Consider the following 16,635-nt stretch of genomic DNA (forward strand, 5'->3'; position numbering starts at 1 on the left):
TATGGAGGGACTTACATTAAAAGGGGAAAGAAGAATATGTTTTACATAAAAAAAGTTAATCACCTTTAAGGATAGTTGTGTGTACTGTTTAGGCTTCAACAGTGCTAATCAATTGCAGATGATGATCAGATTGCCTGTGGGAGAGAGAAGTCTTTCTCTGGGGGAAGATCAGTCGTTGGCCGGTTCAGTGCTTCAGTGAGGAATGAATGATAAATGATGGCTTTCAATGGAAGAGAGCAAATCAATCCAAATCATTTTAGAAACCTTTCATCGCCATTCCATCAACGTCTCTGAGGGCAAAGGCGGAACAGACAGACAGAAACAGAGGGATGAAAACAGCTAAATCACAGCAAAATGCTCTTTATTGGAAACCCAGCAGGGTCAACAAGTTCTTAGAATGATTCCTCTGCTTGGATATGATTGACATACAAAAGAGTATCAAAATAGATAAGTGAGTCAGCTAGAGTTTGGGAACAAAATTGTCCACAAAAGTGAGCTAAATCTGACAAAACCTCCCTTTTGGAGACATTCAGGTACGTCCTAAATTAGGAAATAAATAAAGCTGCTCTTTAAATTCTAAAAATGAATTTTAGGGTTAGGTTGTGGGGGTTTGTCTAGATTACTTATAGTATCTAGCTTTATTGGGTTGGGTTATAAAAATAATAGAAGTCTATGGAATGTCCCCATTAAGGCAGCTACTGTAAGTGTGTGTGTGCATGACGATCTCTGTCTTGACTCCTTAAACATCCTAACGATTAATTAAGGATTCTAAAAAGAGGTCAGGAAGGAGACTGTCAGTTGGCATGGAAACTGAAATTACAGTCAAAATCAGCAATAATTTTTTTGGTACCATCTATTAATAATTCTGGCTACTTATAGTACAGATGACCATTGAAGTCCAGCAGTCCATATGTGGACATCACTGTATCTGCGGCTCACTATATTAACTTACCGGAAATGTCGTCATATCTTCTAATCTAAAGTCATTTAAATGGCAAAAATGGAGATCAAGCACATTGTTCATGCATTTCATAATGGCACTGTACTTTTTATTTTATTTTTTTTAGCTATATTAAAGATGCATGATAGAAACAAATGATAACAGAATGATCAGTCAACAGCAATGTTTTTAGTAAACTCTAGCTTTTGTTTTAAGGCATTTTATGTGTGATTGTGTTGCAGGTGATCAAGTCATGACTGTTCCATAATTTAGTTTAAAAAGGCCCTTTTTGGTGTCCAAATTTGTGTGTATGATACACTGATTCTGATCGTTGGAAACTACGAAATGTAATGAGACATAGCCTTTGTAAATAGTATTTTAAATGTTAATCTGTTATGTATTGGGTGCATTTTGTGTGTGTGTTTATACTGATGATTGTGAAATAGCAGACTCTGCAAGAAACTCTGGTGTCTGTGCAAGAAGTGAGCTGCATTCACTAACTTCTGCCAATGCAGAGCAGCACCAAGCTGCTGCCATAAAACTACTGAGAAGTAAGCTGTTCTTTTTTCCTTTCCTTCCTCATTCTTTCTCCTCATAGTTTATGCACCCCCCTGCTCTCTTCCCTATTTTCTTTTTCTCTGTTGTTTACTGTATAAATAATTCTTCTACCTGTTTTACTCCCTTGGCTAGGGATTAAAACCACGATACACAGTTCTGATTGGTGTGTGCATGTAGCTTTAGTTTCGGGGCAAATACTGTTTTTTTCTAAAAATGCAAAAAACTTTCTTTTACAGATAAGGGTTAGTCTATAGCAGTTATAATTAGGTTTATATTAAATCCATAGAAGCCTATGATATGTCCCCATTTAGCTAAACAAATGTGTGATTATGTACTTAACTGTAGTTTTGCAACACATTTCTCCCCTGAGGTTAGGTAAATCTGACAAAACCTTTGTTTGTGGTCAATTGTGGATGCCATCATTTGGAAAAATAATTCAAAATTATTATTTTTTTCTTAGAAAGCAAAAAAAAAAATATTTTGGTTGGTGTGTAGGGCTAGTGTATAGTTTTTATAGTTACATGTATAAAAAAAAACAATTATGGTAAAGAAGTTCATTGTATGTCTTCATTTAGATTAGATTAGGGCTAGTTTTAGGGGTAGGTTATAGGTTAGGATATAATAAATATCATCACCACCTTATAATAATAATTAAAAAAAAACAAACATTGTGTCTATGAGATGTCCTAATGTAGTGAAAGATGTGTGTGTGTGTGAGTGTGTGAGTAATGCTGCTCAGTAGAGAAAGGCCAATGAGTAGCTGTAATTAAGAAAGCACAGCTCATGGGACAAACAGCATTTCTAGCAGACATTCTCCAGAGAATTAGGTTCCCTTGTACACCTTCCTCCCAAGTGTTCTTCCTTACTCAGTGTGTGGTTACAATGGATCTAGGCCAAAAACTATGTAGCCTATAGATGCTATTATTTATTACCATTCATAAATTTGAACTGATTTTGAAACCTTTTAAGCTCTATGTATCTGCATGCTAAAAATAAAAACTCATAGTCTTTTTTTAAACATTTAAAGTTCATCTTTTGGACATGTAATCAAGACAAGGCTGCAAATGCTATCTTTCAAGGAACTTGTTTGGTGTTTTTTATGCTTAACTAGACTTGATATTGGAATTCTTTAAATGAAGTGAAGTTAAATTTTTAGTTCTCAGTGGAGATTGCAGCAAACTTTGTGAGCAGACATCTTCCCACATTAGCATTGCAGATGTGATGGAAAACAAGGACCAAATTTTAAAAGGGGGGTCCTCTGGTTTAGCAGTTACAGAAATACTCAAACCAGCCCATCTGGCACTAACAATCACGACACGGTCCAAATCACTGAGATCACATTTTTTCCCCATTCTGATGGTTGACGTGAACATTAACTGAAGCTCCTGACCCGTATCTGCATGATTTTATGCACTGCACTGCTGCCACACTATTGGCTGATTAGATAATTGCATGAATGATTGTTGGTGTCAGACAGGCTGGTTTGAGTATTTCTGTAACTGTTGATCTCCTGGGATTTTCACACACAACAGTCTCTAGAATTTACGCTGAATGGTGCCAGAAACAAAAAACATTCAGTGAGTGGCAGTTCACTGTCTTAAAATGCCTTGTTGATGAGAGAGGTCAACAGAGAAAGTCTACGGTAACTCAGATAACTGCTCTGTACAACTGTGGTGAGAAGAATAGCATCTCAGAATGCTATTCTGAGATGCGGGTTGGCGCTGTTTTGGCGGCATGAGGGTTCCTACACAATATTAGGCAGGTGGTTTTAATGTGTTGTTTAATCGTTGTATATTGTTTTTGTTTTTCATTAAAGGTGAATTTAGCAATTTAACTAGCATTACCATAAATAATTACACATATAATTAATGTTATCAAACAGGTTTCTCTCATATTCTCTAATTAATTGGCCCATTAGCTTGTGTTTGCTTTTATAAATATTGCAGCTGTGTTGCTGTGCATGTTTGTTTCTTCTGCTGTGTGTCTTAATGGACACTGCTGTTTCCAGACGTTTGTTATTTCTCTGTTCACAATCAGTAGATACACACAGGCTGAGAACTGACCTACTAACACAACTATGGCTAAGAATAGCATTTCTGTTCTAAAAATGACTCTCTCTCTCTCTCTCTCTCTCTCTCTCACTCATAGAAACACCATGGATAGACTAGCTAAACCTTGTTCTGTCATATTGGCTCATATGACTTAATTAATGTAGTTGAGCTTGTGGGTAATGATGGCCTGTTTCCTTCTAACAGTCTGGGTTCAGAGACTGGAGAAAATGTCTGTCTTTTTCACACACACACACACACGCGCGCGCGTACGTTGGTGCAGCTATCATTATGAGGACTCTCCATAGACATAATGATTTTTATACTGTATGAACAATAGATTCTATCCCCTAACCCTACCCCTAAACCAATCCCTCACAAAAAAACGTTCTGCATTTTTACATTTTCAATAAAACATTGTTTAGTATGTTTTTTAGCGATTTAAATTATGGGGACACTAGAAATGTCCTTATAAACCACATTTATAGCATAATACCCTTGTAATTACCAGTTTGTAACCTAAAAAAAAGCTTTTTATTGTGATAAAATCACTTACTAACCTTATTTGTTTACAGTTACAATATATTCAATATTACAACTTCATTGCCATGACAGCGAAACCCTGTAAACCTGGTATTGGATATACCTTTAAACAGAAGGGGTTAGTAAGTGATTTTATCACACTATAGTCATGTTAACATGTATAATGTTTATATATTGTACCTATAGGCCTACCTTTGAAACAGTATGTTTACTTGAGTGTTGTTGAACTGGCCCCATTTACTTCCATTGTAAGTGACGTAAGTTATTGTAACCACTTTTTTTTTTCTTTTTTTTTTTTCTTTTTTATAAATGAGTGACAAGTCAAAATTAGTTTTTGTTGTAAATAACATAGTCACAAATGCTGTTAATTAATCTTAAATTGTATTGAACCAAAAATATTCCTTTAAGGCCGAACACTGGATCAATCTGCACATTTCTTCTTAATCTTCAGTCTGTGCTGTGTTAATCTTCACATTATTGACACAGCTGCTCCATGGTTCTACCCTTAATCCATTCAGAGAGGATGCAATTTTAACAATGCTTATTCTCCCAGCACACTTTCCCATTTCACACATACACACCTCAAAGTGTGGCAGGTGGTGTGTGTTGGAAGAGTAGGCTGATTCCAGCATGTGGCGAGAGCAGCCAGAGAGACCACTGAAATCTCAGCCCTGCCTAAAATCACACACTGTGTACTGTTTGTACTACAGTGACAACCTCTGGTTCCATTTCCTTTTCTATTCTCGCATACATGAATCTCATCACCACTCCCAGGTATGCCAATCTGCTCAGTCTTGTGGACCAAACGTTGGCTTCTCATGAGATTTGTGTCCGTGTCCCTCTTTCTGTGCCCCTGAACAACACTATACAGCTGTACTGGTGCTGAAGGAGGAGAACAGAGTGTTGAGGTGGCACATATTATTATTGGCCAATGTTGAATTAGAATTTACAGTAGACTAGTTAATTTCACTTATTAAAAAAGAAAGCAAGAAAGAAAGCTGTCTTGAAAGTCTCTAGCTCTGTTCCAAGACCTAGTGAGCTGCCTACCTCGACAGCAAGTTAAAATGTTTTAAGGTTTCATATAGGTACAGTACGTGCCCTACACAAAGGCTGTTCCAAACAGTAGGCACTAGGCATCAAAATGATTCTGCCTCCTAAGATTTTTATCATTTTTATCTGAGGCAGACTACATTTTATGGAAGCATGACATGTGTCCTTCATATTAGACAAATTCATTTTGATGAGCTCAGTGAAAAATTCAGATGGACAATCAAGAGAAATGCTGTTTTTAAATCAATTTCATTTCATGAAAAGTATAATAAAATATAGCGCTCCCATATGACAGTTAGGATACTGTCTTAAAAAGGTAAACTGCCTAGGTAGTATACAGTGAGGTTTAATTCGATTTGAACTAAATTTGCAGAGTGATGTGACTACAGTGATATTACACCTTTATAAACATCAGTGGTTTCTTTCTGTATTCATCCTAAAGCAGAGCGACAAGTTATTTTGAGTTTATTAGATTTGACTGTCAACAAGTTTCAACTGCCAATCCTTGATTATTTACAGATGGATAAACCTTGAGGATTTTTTGTTATTTTACTTGCCATTTAGCAAGCGCTCTTTCTTCCAGGGCAACCAAATGGCACAGTAATCCCTGGATCAAGCTTGTTATTAATAAGTATTATTAAAAAAACTTGATTGACGAACTTTGTGTGATGATTAAAAAAAAATTTCTTCACACAACATAGGGAATAAAAAGTGTGGTTTATGCAAAATAGTACTTAATTGACAGTTACACATCCTGTGACAGTCAGGCCAAAGAAATCAGGTTCTACAGAGCCTGGAGGTTAGCATTTGAAATAATTTAGTTGGCCTCGGAATTGACTCAAAAACAAAAACTAAAAATTGATTCTTCGATTCAGAGGCAGTGGGAATCAAAAGACGACTCTGCTCAGGGGCGTGACATATTTTCTCATTCATACTATCAATCATCAATAGTGTAAAGTACGCTTTACATTACACTGTTTATTGTAAGATTTCCTTTTGCCTTCCGTTTTTAAGAAAATTTGGATTTGAATCTTAGAATCGATTCTGTTGATTCTGAACACCTGGAATTGAAATCAGAGTTTAGTAGGGCTGAGAGTCAATTCCCAAAAAAATATGATTCTTCATTTCAAATGCATTGTGAATCGAAAGTCAACTCTGCTCATTGTTGTCTCATGATCTTTTGTCATACTTTCAATCATAAATAGTGTTAAGTATGCTTTATAGTGCACTATTTATTGTAAGATTTAATTTTGCCTCTCATTTTTTCTTTAGAATCTAGAAAATTTGGATTTGAATATTAGAATTGATTCTATAAATTCGGAAAACCTAATTTTTTTTTTTTTAGATTCTTTGATTCAGAGGTTTTGAATATCGAAAGTCAACTCCGCTCATGGGCTTGACATGATCATTTGTCATTCATACTTTCAATCATGTATAGTGTGACATATGCTTTATATTATACTCTTTATTGTAAGATTTCATTTTGTCTCCAGTTTTTTTCTTAAGAATTTAGAAAATTTGGATTTGAATCTTGAAATAGATTCCACTGATTCTGAAAACATGAAATTGAAAAAGATTTCATTTTGCTGTATTTTTTTTTTTTTTGTTGAGAAAATCTGTTTGGAATTTTCCAGAAATGTTGGGATCGGCTCCGATTCTGATTCCTGAATGTTTAGTGTTTGAAACCTCCATAATGCCAATTTAACCTTCTTGTTGTTCAATATGATCACACTGGAAGTTGGCATGCTGTTTCCAGAAGTTATGACACTTCAGGATCGGCAACAGTATGCTGACACAGTGACATGTGACATTTCCCACCAGACATTTTTGCATCAGTTTCAGTGAGTTTACCTTCCCACATGGCTCGACCGGCAGCTCATTGAGTCAGTAGCGTGAGAGACCTGGGTTTGTATCCATACTGAAACCAGGAAGTAATCGCGTTCGCTTAATCAGTGATGAGCGTGATTCGGAGGTTGCTCTTTTCACCTTAACATTGAATTTTTACTCCACTAATGGTTAGGTTTAGGTTTGGGTTGGGTTGGGGGTCGAGTCCATAAATATGCATTACTATTGAGGGCATGCAACCTACCCATGTTGGCATCTGCCTAATTTAGCTAGTATTCATCAAATCACAGATGAATTTGAACCAAAATATAACAGACTTTTGAATGAGTGCACAGCCTTTGACAACAACAACTAAAAATATGGGAAGCATTTTGTCCTCCCTTTTAAAAGTTTGCAATCCTAAATATACAATTATGTGGTTAGTTGCATTTTTATAATATGTATCATTGTTTTCTCTTCCTTTCAGAACAGACCTGGACTAATTTTTTTACCATTTTTGGGTTGTGATTCACCAGTTAAGAACCAGTGATCTACTCAGTGGCTTTTATTATTTTATGAAACTGCCAAAGGCATTATGTTAAAAGGAATGGATGGGTGTTCTTTAAGGTTGGTCACATGTGACTAGATGCTCTTGCAGTATTCCTCGAGAGAATGCCCAAGGCTCTGGGTTGTGTTTACACTTTATTTGCAGTGACAATTTTAGTGGAGTATCGCAGAGCTAAATGACTCGACACTGGGTGGAGGAGACACGTTGGAGGAAATGCTTTCAGAGATTTATACTCATCTTATTTTTTAATGTTAAGTTCTTTTTAAGCATTGCTGATGCAGCATACAGTGTCAGAATGTTAAATGTGCTGCACAGAATATTATTTATTGGGACTGACTATTTTGAACATTAAAATTTCCCACTCTCATTTATCATTTCAGTTTGAGAGCCGTAACAAACGTTCTGAAATCTGAAGTGAACTGTGAAGGACGCTGATTGGCGTGTCATGAAATGTGACATTTTATGAGATGATAAGTGTCTGGATTTAGCTTTCAGCTTCAGCAGAGATTTAGCCTTCTGAAAGTGGAGAGTAATACACCATGTATGCAGTGATTGGGAGTAACTAACTAAAAGTAACAACACACCTAAACAAACTGTTTCTAATAAATGATTCACTGATTTGTTTGAGCCTTTGTTTTTTGTGGTGAAATATTTAGATAAATGCTGCTGTTCATCACTATGTAACTCAATTAACTCATTAAGTCTAAATGTATCTGTTCATTGTAATGCCAAAATAAGTTGCCACATAGGGACTACGTGGTTGTCTGATTTGTCAAGCATGTAAACTCATGTGACATTAAAATCACATCATTTTGTGGTGCTTCTCTTTCAGCTCATGTGACTCCTCCTCATCATAAGTGCATCGCTTGAGCTAAAGTGATTGTGCTTGAGCAAGCTTGTAAATGCACTTGATCATGTAATGCAAAGGTAAAAATGTATCGCCTAACAAGTCATGCAAAATCATAGTAAAAGTATTTTGACGTCATAAGATGGCATTGTGTTAAGAACAGAGTGAAAAATAAGTGTTTAGGAACCCATAATCTGCCATTTTACTCGTGATTTGAATGAAAGTCCTTGTTGTAGCACCTCTAGTGTTCACACACACACACACACGTTGGTGCAGCTATAATGATAGGGACTCTCCATAGACATAATGATTTTTATACTGTACAAACTATAGATTCTATCACCTACCCCTAAACCTAGCCCTCACAAAAAACTTTCTGCATTTTTACATTTTCAATAAAACATCGTTTAGTATGTTTTTTTAATCGATTTAAATTATGGGGACACTAGAAATGTCCTCATAAACCACATTTATAGCATAATACCCTTGTAATTACCAGTTTGTAACCTAAAAAAAGTCCTCGTAAACCACTTAAACCTGCCCCCCCCTCCCTCCCCCCCCCACACACACACAGAAAAGCTGTGAGCAAAACGTTTAGCAAAAATGTAGGTATAATGACGTGATTCTATGAGACCAGGTTTAACAAGTATTTAGCAACTTATATTTTGTATAAAGCAAAATCAAAATTCACGTCTGAGGTATGACTGTGAGTAATTTGTCATTGAAAAAAAGTGAAAGTCTCTTCAAGTTTCAATCACAGACCTTATTTTACTCATAATTTGAAAACTGCTTTTCTAATAACCCATTGAGGATTCCAGAGGAAAATAATTGCAATGCTAATTCTCTTCCAGGTTTTTTGGACTACAAACTGAACAGAAATATATAATATCTCTATTTATTTAAAGGCATTGCCTAGCTTGCAGTGTAGCCAACAACTGTTTCCAAAAGGATAGCTTGATGGTATTTTACTTGCTTTAAGTAAAAATTAGCTTGTAGCTTGGGAAGCCAAAGTTTCAAAGGACCTTCCTGAAGACTGCAGGCATGTGCATGCTTTTTGTCTGCATGTTAAAGTTTCTCTCTTGCTCATTAGCATGCATACAGGAGCCGATGCATTGCTCTGAGAGCAGTAGCATTTATGCGGCAGTTGTTTCATTTGTTGCCTCCAACAAATTTTTCCCACTAATCTGGCTTCATTATTTTATATTCTGACAGAGATCAGCCTCAGCCTGTGGGGAGAAGGCTATCTTTTGCATTCCAACAGTATCATAGCCTGGCTGGGTGTTTTGAGAAAGTATCAGGCTTAAACACACGAGAACACAGCTAAGAACTCAACCGGTGGCTGTGTTTGTGTTTGCTGATTGTCTATGTGTAAGCGTGTGTATCTAAAAGTGCTGAAATTGTTTGCGAGTGAGTCTGGGAGTGTGAAAGTGAGAGTAAATTGGAGGAATGGTGTGAGAGTGATGTATCCAGACTGACTATGGCAGTTATGGAGCTTTATTACATGGATCTCTGGAATACGATTGCATTCTAAGTTACATTTTTTATTTTTCTTGTATTAAGATCACTAAACTGTTTAATTGAAAGCAACACATTTCCTACATAGCTATGCTAGTTTCATGTCTGTCATGTCAAGCCGCACTCTCTTCTTACATAATAGAACCATTTAAACTTAAATTAATATATAATTTCTGTTTATTTATAAATAGAAGCTGTGTATCGATAAAGATTTTCTGATTTGATTCAATTCCAATTCACAAGCTCTCGATTCGATTGTGATTTCGATATAATTTGATTTGATTCGATTCGATTGTAATTGATTCAGGTATATTTCAGTTATAATGTCCATTTTGCTTGCATATAAAATAAATGATCTCTTGGCTAATGCTATTAATTATATAGGAATCCTTCTAACTTGTTACGTTATGAAAAAATAAATAAATATAAAAAATAATAATAATAATATTTATTTAACAGATATAATAATAAACACTAACAAAAGTGAAATAAATGTTAAAATTATAGATCGATCTTGGGATTTTAAGAATCGATATCAGGATCGAAATGAAGATTGCGATTAATAGAAAAATCTGTATTTCTACCCAGCCTATAATTTGTTCAGGAGCTATTTTGGGGTCCTGATCAAGTTGTCAGGGTAAATTTTGTGATAGTGAATGGAGAATTGTACATTATTCCTTCCTTTTTTTGAGTGGTGTGTGTGTGTGTGTGTGTGTGTGTGTGTGTGTGTGTGTGTGTGTGTATGTGTGTGTGTGTGTACATTTTTAAGATCCCATTTTTAGAAGCATGTCAAAAAATCCTATTCAATCTGGTATATCTGATTTTTAAGCCCCCATGTTATTTACAGACTATTTGTGCATTTATTTTGTGTTGAGTCCCACAATCTCTGTAGTTGAAAGCATTACCAAATAAGCCAAAATATTTAATAGAATAAAATATGCAATCAAATTTTGAGCAGTCAAAGAATCTGTAATCTCGCTGTTACTGGCAGATTTCTGCAGTAGATTGAAGCTCTCTGTGGTGAGCTGTACTGAATTAAAAGTTCACCACAGGGAGAAGCTAATGACTTCCCCTAGCCTGCCTTTACCACAGGAATTGGCCCACAAAGTCACCAGGCAGGTGGGATTTCCTCCGGGGTGGGCAGGTGTGAGGCTATAACTCTGACCCCAGGAGGTGGGCCGTGGACCAGAACCCAACATACCCCCAACTACTACAACAAACACCAGCCAAATCAAGGCTTCTGCCACCTCAGTATGCACATCACAGACAGGGACAACAAGAAAGAACAAAGGAAATTTTAATAAGAAAGGCAATAGAACCTTGTAGAAGGAAGAAAAAGCTCATGAATACTGTTTAGAAGAAAAACTTCACAAAAAGGAAATAAGCAAATTATATAACCAGAAGAATAGCACCCACAAAGTTCTCCACTCTCTTATAAAAGCTGATTTGAGTGATGTGTGTTTGCAGATTTAGTGTTTTTTTTTTTTTTTTTTTGGTAAATGCAAATGCTCGTAGTCTGAAACTATGATCTCGTCAAATAAAGCAGCGCTGGTTTGAAACGAAGTGAGGCAGATTATTACAGTCAAAACAGCCTACATTTAAAGTGAGCAAAATTGTTCATTGTAATTAAATTTGCAATACTACTGCGCCTTCATAGCCGATGGCATATTTACAGTGTTTTCCCTCAATTTTGTTTGGAGCTCTTTCTCAGCCTTGACATTTTTTTTTAATATCAAACCTTAATTCAAGGAGTCTTCATTCTGATTTTAGGCATCATAATCAGAAAATCAAAGCAGTGATATTTTCACTGTAACAATTAAGAAAACAAAACCACCCATGCTGTGTTTCTCTGATTGGACAGTTTATTGGCTAAAGTAATACAAATCATGCTGCTTAAAGGGTTAGTTCACCCAAACATTGATGATAGATAGATAGACAGACAGACATACAGACAGATAGACAGATAGATAGATAGATAGATAGATAGATAGACAGAGAGATAGAGAGATAGAGGATAGACTATTTAGATTATTTTACATGAGTAACAACTAAAACTGTAATTAATATTACTATGATATTTTTTGCATGCTTTATGTACCAAATGCACTATGGTATTTTTGTAAGGATTACATAACACATAATTTTAGCAATACTGTGGCAAATCCTTTTCCGATCAGCACACTAAATACAGAATGATGATCTGTGCAGCATGAATTAGTTGATGTAATTGAACGACTGTGTGTTGTCCATTTGGTCGAAGCCTGAGGTGCTTTGAACTCTTGCCTTTGAGTATTACTGCATTATGTATTAGCAGCAACCATTAATCAACAAAGGCATACATTTTTCCCCACAGTCTTTTACCTGTGCTTGAATGATGTGATGGAAACCAAATTGGATAACATAATGATAGCTGGCAAAATTATTGTTTCGTCTAATCCTCCCATTGGGAGTGTGCGTGCATACAGTATGTGTTTCTGTTTTTTCCGAGCCATTAACAGATGAAAATAGTGCTCCAAGCACATAAACCTCCTTTCATAATAAAACTAAATGGAGGAAATATCCGCAGGTGAGGAAACAGTTTGCATAACAAGAAGAGAGAACAAAGGATACTTGTACAATGTTTTTCACCCCTCGGCCGATGGGCAGAGAGCCACATGTAGATGATGATGTTGGTGATGATTTGTCCTGAGGAAGGCAACACATTCAGGCCTTCATAATGGAGACCAACGATATGTCAGCAACTTCCTCTTCCGAGAGCGTGGATTCGCACTGTTGCAATCTGATGTAACAGTAACGATTCTCTTATTATGGCACAATATGGAAGATTATGATGCAGTAAATTTGTTTAAATGACTGATATTAATTTCATCTTGTGCCCTTTATGGGGTAGAGTGAGGTGAGTGAAGTTGTTGTTCCAAATCCTTTTGAACTGCCTTGCTGTCTACTACCTACAGTACCTTCTAAGGTGGTATCCTAACCTAAATAGAACCTCATGACTAAACACCAGTGTCAAATCAAATGTTTTTATAAAGTGGCAATATTTGCCCCTGCAATCGATTTTCAAGGGCTTTTTTTAACCTTTATGTGACCATTTTTTTAATTAAAAACAGAGCATGTCATCCAATCAGGCTAAATACTTTGGTTAAATTAGTAAAATTCGAATATAATATAAGTAAATTCTCTATCTGAACAATTATGACTGTTACTGTAATTAAGACTGCCTTAAAGGAGCAGTGCATATTTATGCCAGCATTGTTTGTTGACAATGAAATGTTTTCGACTGACTGGTAGTTTTTTTCTTTATGTTCAGTGTTTTCAGAACTGATTTTATTGTTTTTATCAAAAGCCACTTCGTATTAGTTATTCAACAACAGTTCCCAAGAGACAGTGAATACAGATATCTGACAGCTACTGGTCAATATATGGTATCTGCAGAGGTAATAAACACATACTAAACCCTAAAGCCTAAAACAGAATAATCTGAAATATATCAAATGTTTCAAAATAGAAAAAAAGAATGGGAAGTCCAAAATTAGAGAAAGCACCGTACAGTTTCAGAGGAGCGTTGCTAATAGTTCCATTTGGAGGCATTGGTTAACTTTAATCATAAAGTAGGTTACACTTTACATTGGCACAGAAATCCACTTTCATCTTGCTGGGAGGGCATTTCCTCACCCTGTCCCTCATGGCTCCATATTATAGTAAGAATACCACAGACGTAATGGAAAGTAAAAGGATAAATGTTGATAAATCAAGTCATTTTAATTTGTATAGTGCTTTTCACAACACACATCGTTTCAAAGCAGCTTTACAGAAAATCATGCATTAACAGAAAATGAAACTGTAATATTTATAATGTCTTAGAGTCATCATTGTGTAGTTTGATAAAATATGATTGTGAATTGTGTTTAAAAATAAGTAATTAAGTAATAATTGTATTTAGAACCCCAGTGAGCAATCCGAAGGCGACTGTGGCATGGAACACAAAACTCCATAAGATGTTGGTTAATGGATAAAAATAACCTTGGGAGAAACCAGGCTCACTGTGGGGACCAGTTCCCCTCTGGCTAAACATCATGAATATATTGCCAGTATTATTTATTTGTGTGCAGTGCAAGTCATGGTTTAAAATGAGTAAACTAAGTCTTGAAATCAAAGACATTTCAAGTGGTTCTGGAACATACACTTCAAGGGTTTTTCAGCTATTGTCATGTGTGTGATTTCGGTCTGCAGTCTTTTCTTTTAAGTATTCACGTTCAGAAAGAACAAATAGACAACAGTGGTGTCATTCAGAGGGCGTGTGACTTGTGCACTACTATTCAAAGTGCAAAACACATTAGTATTCACAAGCTATTTGTGTAGCGCCCCAAATTTAGTAGTGGTGGCTCTCAAACACAAGGAGAACGCAGTAGGGAACGTTCATGCGTGAAATACCTCTCTAATCCTGCTGTTAAGACAATTTATGTACGTAAATCTGGGAATGTTTTCACAGGTATAATTATGACTAATTAGCTATAGATATTATTTTGTTGCAAGCATGGTAATGAGACACAAACACATAAACACAGTATGACTGAGGATAAATGTCAATAGAATGGTCTGATAATGTTGAATATGTCCCTCTTTCTCCTCTGGAGACAGCGGCCATTAGTAGATATTAATATTGGTTTCACACCTCACCACTCCCCACAGGCTGTAGTTCTGATGCTCTAACATTTCCCTCTCTCATGCCCTCTGCAAGGGAATTTAATCAAATTGGCATTCGTTCCGTAACACTACTTGTTTAATCACCTCTGATTGAATAGAAGGAACCTCTCTGTATTGCTCTCAGGGAAAATGATGGTTTCCAAAGGGGATTTCTCTTGTAGTCATGGGGTAAACATACACACACCCAAACAAATAAAAATATAAATGGTGAAGCTAAGAGATTCTTTTGTGGTCGTTGAATAAGGAAGACTGGACACATACATTGGAATCTTGACTACTTAAAAGCTATTGAACATTTTCACCATTATTGCCAAGTTGTTACACTATATGGGGTAAGTTGTTGCAGTATTGAAACTGATCTGAGAAGAATGCTTTATATACTGTAAAATTCTTTCTAAAGCAAAAATAAAAGTCATCTTACACAACATATCTGTATTGAAAAGTTGTAATAATAGCAGGAGATGGCAAAATTGTAAATTGTATGAGTTGGTTCATAGAAAAATTTATGACTTTTACTCCTATAAAATAAAAAATAAAATAAAAATAAAAATAACCAACAAACAATGTTATTATGTTTTTTTGCTTAAGTTTAACCCTTAAGCCAAACCTAAACCCAACCATAAAGTCTAACCCCTTACCCAAACCCTAAACCTAACCATGATTTTAATAGGAAAGTAACTTTTGTGTACCACCAAAGAAAGCATATATGTCTGGAATGAGATAAGTGTATTACAAGTTATGACAAACATCAGTCATTTGTATTGCATAAATAAATATTGAATGAGTAACCAAATTTGCCCACAGATGTTTACATTTCCTAAATTAAAGTTTTTGATAGAAGGCTAGCTAAAAATGTATGCCTGTATTGTATCGATTTGATCTCTGTTTGTAGATAAGTTTGTAGGAATTAAAGTCGAAATTTCGTACAAGCCAAGTTGAATGATATCTTACAAGTTCTTGTGCAAATTATTACGAGTTGTAATGGGACTATGTTGGCTTTTTAGCTAAATCAAAATGATAAAAAAAAAGAAATTAACAAAAAATTAACAAACAAACAAACAAACAAACTTTTGCCTCAGTGTATAGTAGTTGTGTTGTTTTATTTAATTTTTTCACTTTTATTACCAAAAGCTATAACAAAAATATGAAAATAATGATATAAAATTTTCGATGATAGAATTTACAAAAATCATCCTAATTTAAGGCTATTTTTAATGTTAAAACCAAGATAAATAACCACTTCTAGAGAAAGCAAACATTCTTCTAGTTGGACTTTTGGCCCAAAACCTCGCAGTTACTGATATACAGCACTTGTGACAAGTAGACAGTAGAAAAAATTGATTTACCCTGCCTGTTTTGCAGAGGTTCTTCAAAGGTTTCTGCACAATATGATTTATTCCATTGACATTTTGTGTGATTCGACATGCCTCAAATTGCCATTTTAAACCATAAATTGTGAAGAAAGCTTTCATTAAAAGAACTGAAAGATGAACTGAGTGATGAGAAAGATACACAAACAGTTGAAGGAACTTTGAATTCAGTTCGCCTGAGGTTAATCCTGTATAATCTCCTAAAACCAAACACAACAAATTACGATATGGAAATGGTAGGCCAATCCTCGCTACGACTCCACTGTTTCCATAGAGTGCTGCATTAGGGGTAGTTTACATAAAGAGATGAGAAGACTGTAAACAAACATTTACAAACACACATGATACAAGAACGAAATAAAGAAGCTACTATATTTTAATAATAAGGTAGCTTCTTAGTGAGGCTTCTGAAAAGTCATTGTGATGATGAGGAGGGCGTGGCCGGGCCGTGAGGGTGCACAGCCGGCACTGAGTCAGCTGATCAGTGGGAGAGCGAGATAAAGGGGAGCTGGAGATGCCAGTTCGAGAGAGAGAGAGATGACACGGCTGCTGTGTGTGTGTGTGTGTGTGTGTGTGGGGGGGGGGGGGTCTTAAGTTTTATGTAGTTTTAAGTTGAGTTTGTCATTGAAGTTTACGTTGCTGTTCAGCCAGTTCCCACCTCCTCC

This window comes from Myxocyprinus asiaticus, chromosome 47 (assembly GCF_019703515.2).
Source record: "Myxocyprinus asiaticus isolate MX2 ecotype Aquarium Trade chromosome 47, UBuf_Myxa_2, whole genome shotgun sequence".
In the NCBI taxonomy this organism is placed as follows: Eukaryota; Metazoa; Chordata; class Actinopteri; order Cypriniformes; family Catostomidae; genus Myxocyprinus; species Myxocyprinus asiaticus.